Source organism: Anser brachyrhynchus (genome assembly GCF_964034855.1).
Source record: "Anser brachyrhynchus genome assembly, chromosome: 23".
Taxonomy (NCBI): domain Eukaryota; kingdom Metazoa; phylum Chordata; class Aves; order Anseriformes; family Anatidae; genus Anser; species Anser brachyrhynchus.
The window spans coordinates 5,611,302-5,623,240 of NC_137716.1; the positions used below are offsets into that span (position 1 = coordinate 5,611,302).

General features: G+C 41.7%; 1 protein-coding gene across 2 annotated transcripts in view; it reads right to left on the minus strand.

Moving 5' to 3' along the window:
• The window catches only part of FBN3 (fibrillin 3), a 116,915-nt gene extending 116,667 nt beyond the window's left edge, over positions 1 to 248 (minus strand). Inside the window, exon 1 of one of the 2 annotated variants that reach the window (XM_080566182.1) lies at positions 156 to 248. The gene's annotated coding sequence lies outside the window, so the exon portion shown is untranslated. Of the gene's footprint in view, positions 1 to 70 lie in introns of both variants that reach the window. The other variant, XM_080566180.1, reaches the window with a different exon arrangement.
• Positions 249 to 11,939: the final 11,691 nt, after the last annotated feature.

An 11,939-nucleotide genomic window follows, 5' to 3' on the forward strand; every position in this document is an offset into this window, starting at 1 on the left:
TACAGATAGAGAGAAAGAAAACCGATCCTAGCTATGCAGGATTGGATTTAGTCCGAAACTTTTTAAATACCTTTACGTCCTGGAATTGGTGATGTACCCAGAGCTCCTTTGTTTAGTGGAGATCTGGGCAGAAAAGAAGGGAATAAAACCCTCACCCTTGAAGGAAGAGAAGAAAAGGTACAGCCTAATCCAAATTGGACAGGGGGAGGGCCTTGCGGTGGAGGAAGGGGTGCAGGAGGAGTGGGAGTAGCAAGGGACAACCCTACCGCATTCTTGAGCCAAAAGTTTTTAACTTCAAGGAGGGACTGGGGCGGGGGGAGAGGTTGGGTTTAGCAAGAGACGTTTGAGTGCAGACATGATTATCACCTAGCCATTCCTTGTGAGTGGAGGACTCGCTCAGCTCAGTTAATTAGGGAGCACTTTCAGTTCAGCTGGATGCAGTGACTGCTCGTCCCAAATTTAGGCTGGAGCTGCAGGAGGCAGAAGGGCATTAGTAACAGTGACTTCACATCAAAAGATCTGATGAAAAATAATCCATTTTCAATTTGGGGGTGATTCCTCATCTCTTTTTTAGAAAAGTGATTGTGTGTCAACAGTAGCAGGAAAAAAAAAAAGACTTTCAAGTAAAAGGTACTTTTCTTGCTGATCACTTTCTTTTACTCAGCACAGCTGATGTGAAACAATTAAGCAAACACAGGTAACCTGAAGGTTAAGTGACCCAGCCCAGGACCTTTACACTCAAAAGTTACCTGGGCTCCAAAAGAGGAAATCTTTGACGTTACAAGCATTTTCACTAATTAAATAAATTAATAATTCTATGATGACCTTTGAATGCCAGCTGTGAGGCTAATTCTGCTCTTTTGTTCCATGCAATACTTTTTTTTTTTTTTTTTCCTTTCTCTGCCTCTTGCTTAGGAGTCTCCCGGGAAACCCCAAATCAAGTTGCTTTTCAGGTCAAAGATGTTCGGATAAGGGTCTGAACCAAATGGACCCTAAAAGGCTGTGCCCAACACACCAGCAACGTGAGGAAGCTTCCTTATTGTCCTACCATCTGGCTCAGGGCTCAGTTACCTTTTTACACTCAGCAGCTGAGGGTTCAGATACAGCTCACAATTCAGTTTACAGAGGTGCAGAAATTCCAAGGCAAGCCCCAAGCTCACAGGGAGATTGTCATCTCTTCTCCTGCTTCTCTTTGAGGCGTCTTCACTGCCTTCTTTGTTCTTTTTGCTTTTCCTAATTAACCCCCTACTAGCTTTATAGAAGTCAGAGTGATGCTCAGCCTAATTAACAACAAACTTGTGGAGACTAACAGGGAAAAAGCAGACCTCGATTTTACAAGCAGCCAATAACGGAGCATTTCAAGGAATGCAGTTCTGTCAACAAGTCTGTAGTGTTTTTTACAGCTCAACAAGATATATAAACTATTTCCTGGGCCCGACCCTGCAGTGCCTATTTATGTTAAAATAAATGTGAATTTCACCTGATTAAGAATGGCTGAACTGCTCATACAGAGCAACACAGCAATGGAAGTATAAGAAAATATATTTTTTCTCTCTCTCAAAGGCACAGCAAGTTGGAGGGTACAACTGTTGATGCAAAAGATTCCCTTTGTCAGCCTTGTCTAGTTCAAAGCATGTTAACTCCTATATTGTATTCATAACAATGTTTATGTGATCAGTAGATAATTAAAGGTATTCTGGCACATAAAAATACACACAGGGTCTTTGTTATATTTTCAGGAACTCTGGAAAGTCTATGGCTTTTGACCATCACATATTTTTAAAAGTAAGTGTCCAAAAGGTGATACTGCATAAACGAAGAAGTGTTCTTGTTTCCTTTTTTAGGTGCAAAATCAACCACAGATCTTTACTTTTGGAATGCACTTGTAATGCCAGATAAATTTTATTTGGGTCTACAGTCTGGTGTATCTGGGCTTCTGAAGACTGTTCTTTATGCTTAGAATAGATGCTATCCTGTGCCTCACCTCTGGCATGGTCCTGCTCAATCCATTTCCTCTGTTAATTCACATGTAACTGATCTCAGAGAACGCATTTAATTAACATTTCCCAGGTTCATTTGCTTTCCTCTCTCTAAAACCTCTCTCTGAGGGGCTGCAGCTGAACACAACCCTGCAAATGACTGGCACGCGAGGGAAATACACTTTTTTTCTACATTCCCTATTGAATGGTTAAGCAGCATTTTAAGCCGTTCAACATATGCAAATCTCTATGAACATGATGCTTTTAGCTCCTCCTTTATTTTCTAGACTGAGGCTTTTCAGCACAGCTGTATCTGATTAAGGCACATCAAGTCCCAGGATTCAGACATTGCAGCAAGATCTCTTTCAAAGTCTCATTCAAGCCTCCAACCAGTTCTTTATTTCCCCACTGTCACATCATTGTTGCTGGCCACACGGAGTTACTAACATTTGTATAATTTCTCTAGCTCTCCAGCTGCTTTCCCCTTGGGTGGCTGAGTATTTTGGTATTGTTTTTGTGCACAATAATACATTCACCCAAAATGTTCCTGGGTCTACCTGCTCTGAGGTATAGAGAAGGCAAATGAATACCTAAGCATGTTATCTACCTCTAATGCTTGTGTCCAGTATAAATTCAGAGCAGGTCTGAAGTTGGAAGAAAGTCATCTTTACTTCAGGCAATATTGGGGTGTATATCTGCCCCCCGCAAAACAAGAACTAGCAGTGAGCCCACTCGTGCCTGTGGAAGTGGTGGACCAGCTGATATTTCTCAGCTAAATTGTTTCATGGTCCACAAAACTGCCAGGGAGAAACTCTGAAGTGGAAGGAGCAGTAGGATGGCAAAATGTACTCCCAGCCAGCCCACAGAAAATTGCCCTAGATATTCATATAAAAAAAATATATGTCCCAGTGTAGTTTTAAAAAGCCATATGGAGAATCTGTATTTGTAGGAATAAAGATCTGTAGACAGATAAGTATCAACAACATAACAGATCTATCTTTAGCAAAGTTTGCTATAGGACAAGTACAGTAGCCACTATTTTAACTAAGGCTGCCTAACTGAATAATATAATTAAGTTGGGGAATTTTATTAGCTTGGCCTTTGTGGATTCCAAATCATGCCCAAAGAAAACTCTTAGTACCCAAACTTTCATTTTCTGGCTGTATAATTTGTCTAATAAAGATTATTGCATTTCTGTTGCCTTGAAGAAAAAGAAAACATTCCTGGTTCAGTATTCAGATGTTCATGGTACCTTTTTAGGATGCTAATGACTTGATGTGAGTGCTCGGGGTCTCATCATGTGAAGCTCTCCAGGAGTTCCTCGTGTGGGCAATGGTAGAGCTGTCAGTACATATGATGTCCATGTCCTTTTCTCTGAAATGTTACTTAATCTCTCTACCTTACACCCAAACCAATTGCTATAGATCACCTTTTAATAGATTGTTTTGTGTCATATCTGTCTCTTTCTACTTAACTGTGCAATTAAACATGGGCTTTCTGGCCTGTTTTTCAGAGTGAGTGCCGTCTGAGACATTGCTTAAGACTCGGAGACAGTTGTGCTGGTGCAGAGCCTGAATAACTCAGTAAGCATATATGCATACAGATGGACTGTAAAATATCTTGGAAGGTTATTTTTCTGCCATTTTTCATCACCTAATCAAAGTAAAATATAAAGCCCAACACTGCATTCCTGATATATGTGGTAACAGTCAATTGTCATATTGCAAGAAATACACTCAGATCATTTGATTATAAACTAATCTGATCTATACTGTTTCCAAATGTTTATTTTTTTTTCCATCTCAGCTACCTGTGAATCTGAGTGCTTTGATATTAGAAGGACATTAAACCCCAAAATATATAATATTTATAATAAATATAAATAAATAATAAATAATAATAAAGCCCAAGTGAACAACTAAAGAGGTAAACATGCTTTTTATATTAATATACTGCAAACTGCCATCTGTTTTACCTATTTGTATGTCATACATGGAAATCAGCTATTAATCTGTAAATTAAGTCATTAATCTACTTCTATGCCTCACATGAAGCTGTACAGACGTCTCATTTGATTAGTATAATTTTAAGCAGAATGAGGACTGCTGTCTTATGAAATGAAGATTCTAAATTTTTCCATGGTGAAACACCTTTTATTCTTACATAAATATCAGTAAAGCAAATCACAGGTGAGCGAAAATTTACTCATTGTAAGTTTTACGTAGAGGTAGCAAATTCAGAAAGTTTGTTAGCAAGAGGTGAGAGATCACGGAACCAAGGTTTGTACCATTGCTAAATCTGTGAATACAGGTCTGAAGAACATTATAATCTCTGCCCCTGCCACCAAGCTTCTGTGAAGTGACAGACGCACCACTTAAACGGATAGTTTCATAGTTTTATGATTTGGAGTCCCTTGTTTTTAGAGGCCTAGCACAGAACAAGTAGGTTTCCTTTGCAGAAATGATCATAGAATCAATGAGTGGCTTGAGTTAGAAGGGAACTCAAAGATTATCTAGTTCCAACCCTCTGCCATAGGCAGGGATGCCACCCACTAGGTCAGGTTGCTCAGGGCCTCATCCAACTTGGTCTTGAACACCTCCAGGGATGGGGCATCCACAACCTCTCTGGGCAACCTGTTCCAGTGCCCCACCATCCTCTGAGGGATGAGTTTCCTCCTAGCATCCAATCTAAATCTCCCCTCTTTTAGGTTAAAAACATTCCCCTCTGTCCTGTCAATATCTGATAGAACAAAGAGTCGCTCTCCATCTTTTTTGTAAGTCCCCTTTAAGTACTGAAAGGTTGCAATGAGGTCTCCCTGTAGCCTTCCCTTCTCCAGGCTGAACATCCCCAGCTCTCTCAGCCTTTCTTCTCAGGAGAGGTGCTCCAGCCCCTTGATCATCTTTGACTCTCCTCTGGACCCACTATAACAGCCCCACATCCTTCTTGTCCTGGTGGCCCCAAACCTGGATGCAGCACTCCACGTGGGACCTCACAAGGGCAGAGCAAGGCCTTACAGAAGTCCAAGGAGATTACATTGGTCGGTCTTTCCTTGTCAACTTACGCAGTCACTCCATCATAGAAGACCACCAGGGTGGTCAGGTACCATTTGCCCTTGGTGAAGGCTATCTTGGATCACCTCTTTGTCTTGCATGTGCCTTGACGTTCCTTCCAGGAGGATGTAAAATATGTCTCAAAATAAGCAAATATTTTTTTTTCCTGTCAGCTGCACTGTTTAAAATGCCTCCATGTAAAACAGGATAACGTCTTGCGTTAGTTCACATGGCTGTCAGGCAGAGACACTAAGAGTGAAATTTTCAAGTTTTAAAAGGTGAAGCATAATATAAAATGCTTTTTATTGATTATTATCATTAATTCTATTCATTAGAATAGAGCTGTACAAGTAATTGGTTTTGTTTGTTTGTTTGCTTGTTTCTACACTGAACAAACTAACAGAAATAAAGGAAGGGAAAGAGAGTCGTTAAGGGCGATTTGCTGTATGAAAAATCAACACATTTTTAGCTTGACATAAACATATAATATGATATTAAACTTTGCACTTTGGGTTTTGGATTTTTTTTTAATCATTATATTATATATATATTTATTTACTGAAGTTCCTAAAATTCTGGTTTGATAGGAAAAAGTACAACATACAATTTTACAATTAATGAAATATTTGTAAATAATCATCTCTCAAAAATATTTGACAACCTCAAAAAAGATTTATAAGTTTTTCACTGCATTTGGCCAGGAATTTTTGCCATGTCTCTTTTGGTCTTAGACTGACTGTGGGCAAAAACCAATGCATATAACCATCCAACAGGGAAGAGAAGATCACTTCTCCTAATTTTGGTGAGCACTAGGTATCGTGCACTGCATGCAACAATCTAATCAAAAAATGACATCAGATCATCATTTGTTTGTGTCACTATAATCATTAAAATCCATAAGGGAGAATGTTTAAGGTTACCTATAAGGTTGTGAACCCCATTTTCTTTTTAATGCCTGACTTGGCTATCTTTTGGCTCTTTCTCTGGGCAATACATGGTATCAGGATCTTGTAAAAAGAAGTATAATGAGAGAAGGGAACTTTTTTTCTGTCTCTTTCACCATTGTCAGTCCTGTTGTTACACATTATTACACTTCTCTCCTGTATGAATGGGTAGCAGATGATGCCTTCAGTCATATCAGTGACTGTCAAAAACATGTAACAAAGCCTAACAAAGCCGAGTTAAGGTTGCTTTAACTTTTCTATTTTTGACTTCAGTGAGGGTAATCTAAAATTAGTACATGTTGCTTCTTGCAGGATGACACAATTGCTGTCAGGACAGCAACAGTTCTTAAGCATGAAGTCATCTAAAAAAATCAAAATCAGGCTCTTGTATTCAGATTCTTGCTGTGAACTGAGGTCAGGGAATATGAGATTTATACTGCTGCTCCAAGATCCCTGCAAGGCTGTGTCCTGGCAGGCCCACAGCTGCTTGCTCTAGCCTTGAAATCTCTAAGAAATCAGAGATTTTATTTAAGGGATATGGTGTATAATGGTCTGAGCAGGATGCAATGAAGTGCGTATGATAAACCTGCACTACCTGAGAGCTTTGCAATGCCAGGGCATGGGATGCTGCCAGCAGGTAGTGCTGTGATCGCTACAACCAGCTGCTCAGATAGTGAGGATGGAGGGGGTCATAAAAAGAATTCTAAGAAGCCAGATAGCTGTGTTTGTGTACAGGTTACTAGTCTCCACTTCTTCTTGATAGGGAGTTGATGATGCTCTGTTCTGGATGGAGCTGTGGCACCTGGACTCCTCCTGAAAGGCAGGTAGATGTCCCTCGGGTCCAGAACAACCTGCAGTGCTCTGGACTAGCTAGTCCAGAGCTGCAGAGTATGTCCAGAGACATGTTCCTCAAAGAACAAGACTTGTTCAGAAATAGGCCAGAGTCAGATCTGCTAGGTAATGGAAGGGAAAGACATGTGCCCTGAATGTGCTTTACTGAAAGCTCTAGTGTTATCTTCCAGGCTGGGTTTTTGGCAGAACAAACCAGTAATCCTGAAGTTCAGGCACTGGCACAGCAGAAGACATACAATAGTGTGTGCAGGAAGCCAAGTCCAAATAAACCTGGCAAGTTAGCAGAATGTCTGAGAGTCTGGGCAGATGGCATGGGGGCAGACACATAGCAAAGGGGCATGTGCTGCTCGCAGCCATTACAGACACTTAAATTACTTTTTTTTTTGTTTTCCCCACAACAAAATTTTTCTTGACATGCTGCAGGAGCACAGGTCCCACATAACCTTGGTATTACATAGACAACATGTTTTTGATGCTGTTCCTGGGTGTTCTACAATGTAAGTGATTTATGCGGGCTCAAGGCAGTGCTCAAAAGACAAGTTCCATCTTTCTTCAGATCTGCTGAGAGATAATTAAGTCATCTCTTTGTGCTTCAGGTGTCATGCCCCCAAACGTGGGTACGATGCCATCTTCCTTTGAAACATGCTTCTGGAGTGAATAGGAATAAAAAATAAATGCAGGGAATTTCCAGAAACTTCTTGTCCAATTTCATCTCAAACAAATTGACATCAAAAGTGGAAGCTATCAACACCATGTGAAGAATTTAAAAAGTGTGAGGAACAAATTCAGACAAAGGTTTCTTTAGGGAAATCGTCCTACAACAATAAATATTTCATTCACTTCGGATTGTCATCAGGTATTTAACATCAAAAGAGTTTTATCATCTTATCTGACATTCTAAATAATTCAGGCCAGAAATTTCACTGCCACACATTCTCTTTTACTCCAAACTAAACAACCCAAGTGTCCTCAGCCTCTCCTCACAGGCCATGCCTTCCAGCCCTTTTACCAGCCTTTTTGCCCTCCTCCGGATGTTTATGAGTACCTTAACATCCTTTTTGTGGAGCGCAGAACTACTCACAATACTCAAGGTGAGGCAACACCAGTGCTACGTGTAGAAGGAGAATTGCCTCTTTTGACTTGCTGGCATTGCACCATACCAGATACTATAAAGAAAATTAACTCTATCCCCGCCAAACCTATAGTACAGTCATTTACCTTTGTTGAACTTCATGCTGTTGTTGATTGTCTACTGCTCCAGTGTATTTAGATCCTTCTGCGAGGCCTCTCAATCCCTCACAAAAGCAAGTTTGTTTTTCTCTGAAAAAAAAAAAAAATTTCATTAAGATCTCCTCCAAGTAAGGTAGAAGGTCTAGAGCAGGACTTATGAGAGGAGGGGTGCCTGTTATTGCAAATGTCCCCATTGGGCACGCTTCAGCATTGAGCATTGCTTGGTACTTCTAGAAAGCCAAAGCTTGCTCGGTGTGTTGCAAAGGGATCCTCAGGAACGAGAAGGGCATTTGACTTCCAGCACACTAAGTGACGCGTAGTGGAAGGACAGGGAAAGGGACCAGCAAGCAGCTTCTGGTGCATTGAGCAACCCAATCACTTCAGGCACTGGAATGCCATTTTAATAAGGTGGAGCTTTGTTTCATAGATTTCCCAAAGTGGAAAGGCTTGGTAAAACCAGAGTGACTGAAGTGCCAAAAAAAGAGCATTGGGTGGCAGTTACTTATTTTCTTTGCCCTTTGGGTCAAACAGTCCAGATTTTAAGCCCATACACAATGGACAGAAATGATTGAGGTTGGGCAGAAAAGGGCAGCTTTCTTCTAGACATGTCGATCATGAGCAGTCCTCTGTTCTCAGTGTTGTTCACGCTGTTAGCATGCGATGCCAACCTGGCAGAGGAACCACCGCTATTTTGGGTGGCCCACAGACACTAATGGAGCCTGCAGTTGCCTTGCCCTTGCAGTAGGGTTGCCTGACATCATTTCAGCATTTCTCTCTGCAACAAGACGGGATCCCACATGGGGAATATGTGCTGGCTAGGAGACAGCCCTGTGCTATAGATGCCTGGGCAGGTGCCACACTTGCCAATTGATTCCTTCCCAGAGCTCTCCTGGTTTGCTGTAACAGAAGTCGGTGATGCATGGCCAGAGTTATAGGGCTGGCTGTGCTGACATTGCTGTCACACTGCTTTTGAGGCAAGTGTGCACAAGCCCAAGGAGTAGCCAGTGACGCTCTCATTAGCAGTTCACCTTTCCACCAGCTCCCTATGTGAATCTAGGTCAGCCTTCTGGGGCGGGTGGCGGAAGGTTGGGTCCAGCAGGGCTGTGGGTCACTGCCCAACTGCCAGCTAGGTGGATTCTTGGCTATATCACTTTTGCAAGAGTTAATTCGGATCAATTTAGATGAATGCCTATATGCCGTTCTGAGACTTTGGGATTCAGTCAGAGCCGTTCAGATGTGACTGGGTCAGATTCAGGCCCTAATGGGTTTGCCACTGGAAGTCACAGAAAGCACTGGCCTTGGGAGGGCTGAGTGACATTGCATGAGGGTTGGGGGGACAAGGGGCCAACAGAAGCGATCAGATCCTCACTGCTTTGTGCCATTCCAAGGGCTGTAGAAATATCCCTTGGTTTTGCACATATATGAGGCTTTATGTAACAGGACGATGATGTTCCTGTGACAAACATGTACTTGTCTGAACAGACCTGTCTGCTTTGCTGGAGCCAACAGTAAGGCTCAAACCAAAGGTACCCACTCATGATAAACTGCTACCAGCGTCCTGCTCAGACTGAGGCTCCTGTCTATGTAAGATTTGCAGTCTTAGAGCTTGTGATCACAGTTGCAACATTCCTTTTGTTTTCTAGGAATTCGACTCCACCAAGGAGGGAAACCACAGGGAAATTGTTTCAGTGTGCGCTCTGGATTGGGAGAGAAGGGATGGGGCTAAGGCATGATGTATAACATACAACTCAACAGCCAAGATGTTTTTAAAAAAACACCATGCTTTTATTTAAACTAAGGAAAGTAACTTTTTTCTCTTTAGCTTGGCAGGCAGCAGCAGCCATGCTGAGCCCAGGCAAATGTAGATCAAAGCCAGGCAAGTCTGCTGCAAAAAATCAAACACTGGACATTTATTAAAATTTTATTCATAAAAAGACATGCAGTGAGTGCAGTGGGATTTCACTGTGGAACTTCTGACATACATGTGAGCTGCCTTATTTAGAATGAAAATCATGTCTTTCTCCTGCCAGGAGTAAGGCGATCCCTCCATTTCCTGTGAAATTCAAATCAGGGATACAAACACCTTTCTCCTTGCCCTCATGTGGGCTGGAGTCTGCATGCAGCCCTCGCTTGTGGGGTGGGGGATTCACAGCCTTGGAGGGGTCGTTCCCTTGAACTCTCTTGGCACATGCTTGAAGGCAGAGAGTTCCTGCTGCAGCTGTCTGCGCTGGTCCCAAAGAGGCCCACATTATTCTCTTTTCCTTTGGTTGAATTCAAAGTCTCCCACTCTCAAACCTTTTCATTTGTAGTTCTTTTCTCTCCTTTGTGCAATCTGTAGCACAAAAGTTTAACTTGGCAACAGTGCTGGAACAGATGGAGAACACTGGACCAACTCCCTAGATCCCAGGAACTTCTTCTGCTCAATGCTGTATGCAGGATTTCCAGCCACTTACTGCTTGAATCTGCCAGGCAAAGTCTAAAAACAATTTTCAGATAGAGAAACTGGGATTTTCTCTAGGACATCAGCAATCAGTGAGTCACCACATGAGTGTACTCCCCCAGTGGAAGGTCCAAAGTGTGCACATTTCATGTGGACTAGTTCCAAAAAAAAAAAAAAAAAAAAAAAGAAAAAAGAAAAAAAGAAGAAGAAAAAAAGATAATTTTAGGGAAACCTGTAATATCTCTTCATATGACTCACTTTGTAGAAGTATCAGTGTGATAAATCCACGGCTAGTTAATTTTGAAGATGAAGATCAGGCAGAGCTCTGTGCTTGCCTTTCAAGCACATCCACACGCTTCTGAGCTCAGACATGGGCAAGGCACAGGTTGGAGTCATTCCTCAGGGGAGAGAACATCCTTTTTCCTTTCAGCACAAATGAGCAACAAACATGTTCGTGCCCATTAACATTGTGAACAGTCCAAGCCCAGGGCTGTCAGTTGGCACAAGGAGTCATAGCAAAGGAATGAACCCACAGGGACCGGAGAGGTTCAGGAGGGGAGCAGAGGGCAACAGTTTCCCCTTTTCAGTTGTAGAGTACTTACTAGTCTTTTTACAACATGCGACAAAGGAGAGATAAGGTAAACTTCATAGAGTTTACAAACAGATCTGAAGTGGTGATGGGTAGAATTTTTCAATGGAAAGCAAATTTGCTGAAAAAAAATATTGTGTGGTGTTCTGAAACCATCTGCAGGTTTTTTCAGCTCAAAAAAAAAATCTGAACGACTTTTTTTTTTTTTTTTTTAAGTAAGAATTTCAAGTTTCTGTATTTCTTGGATTTTTTATTTTTTTATTTTTTTCCAAAACAGAAATATGCAGGGGGCCAGATGGGATGCATGTCAATGTGCTGATGAAGATGGTAATGACATTGTGAGATTTTGTCACCTTCGAAAGACCAAACACATCCTGGGATGTATTAGCAAGAGTCCAGCCAGCAGGTCACAGGCAGCAATTATTTCCCTCTGTGCAGTACTTGTAAGACCACATCTGGACACTATCTCCAGTTTCTGGCTTCCCAGTCTAAGAAAGACATTGATGTATTGGAGGAAGTCCAACAGAAGCCACCAAGATGGTCAGGGAGTTGGATTACATGATGTATGAGGAAAGGCTGAGGAAAATGGTTTTGTTCAGTGAGGAGAAAGCAAGGGGAGAAAGATCCTGTCTACAGCCACCTAACAGGAGGGTAAAGAGAAGGCAGAGACAAGTTTTCTCAGACGTGTACAAAGAAAGGCCGGGATGAAATGAACACAAGTTGGAGCAATGGAAATTCTGCAGAGATATAAGGAAAAATGGTTTTTGTTTGTTTGATTGTTGTCATTGTTGTATTTTAACAAAGAATGGTTGAATACTGTAAAGAGACACACAGGGATGATAGCATCTTGAGCCT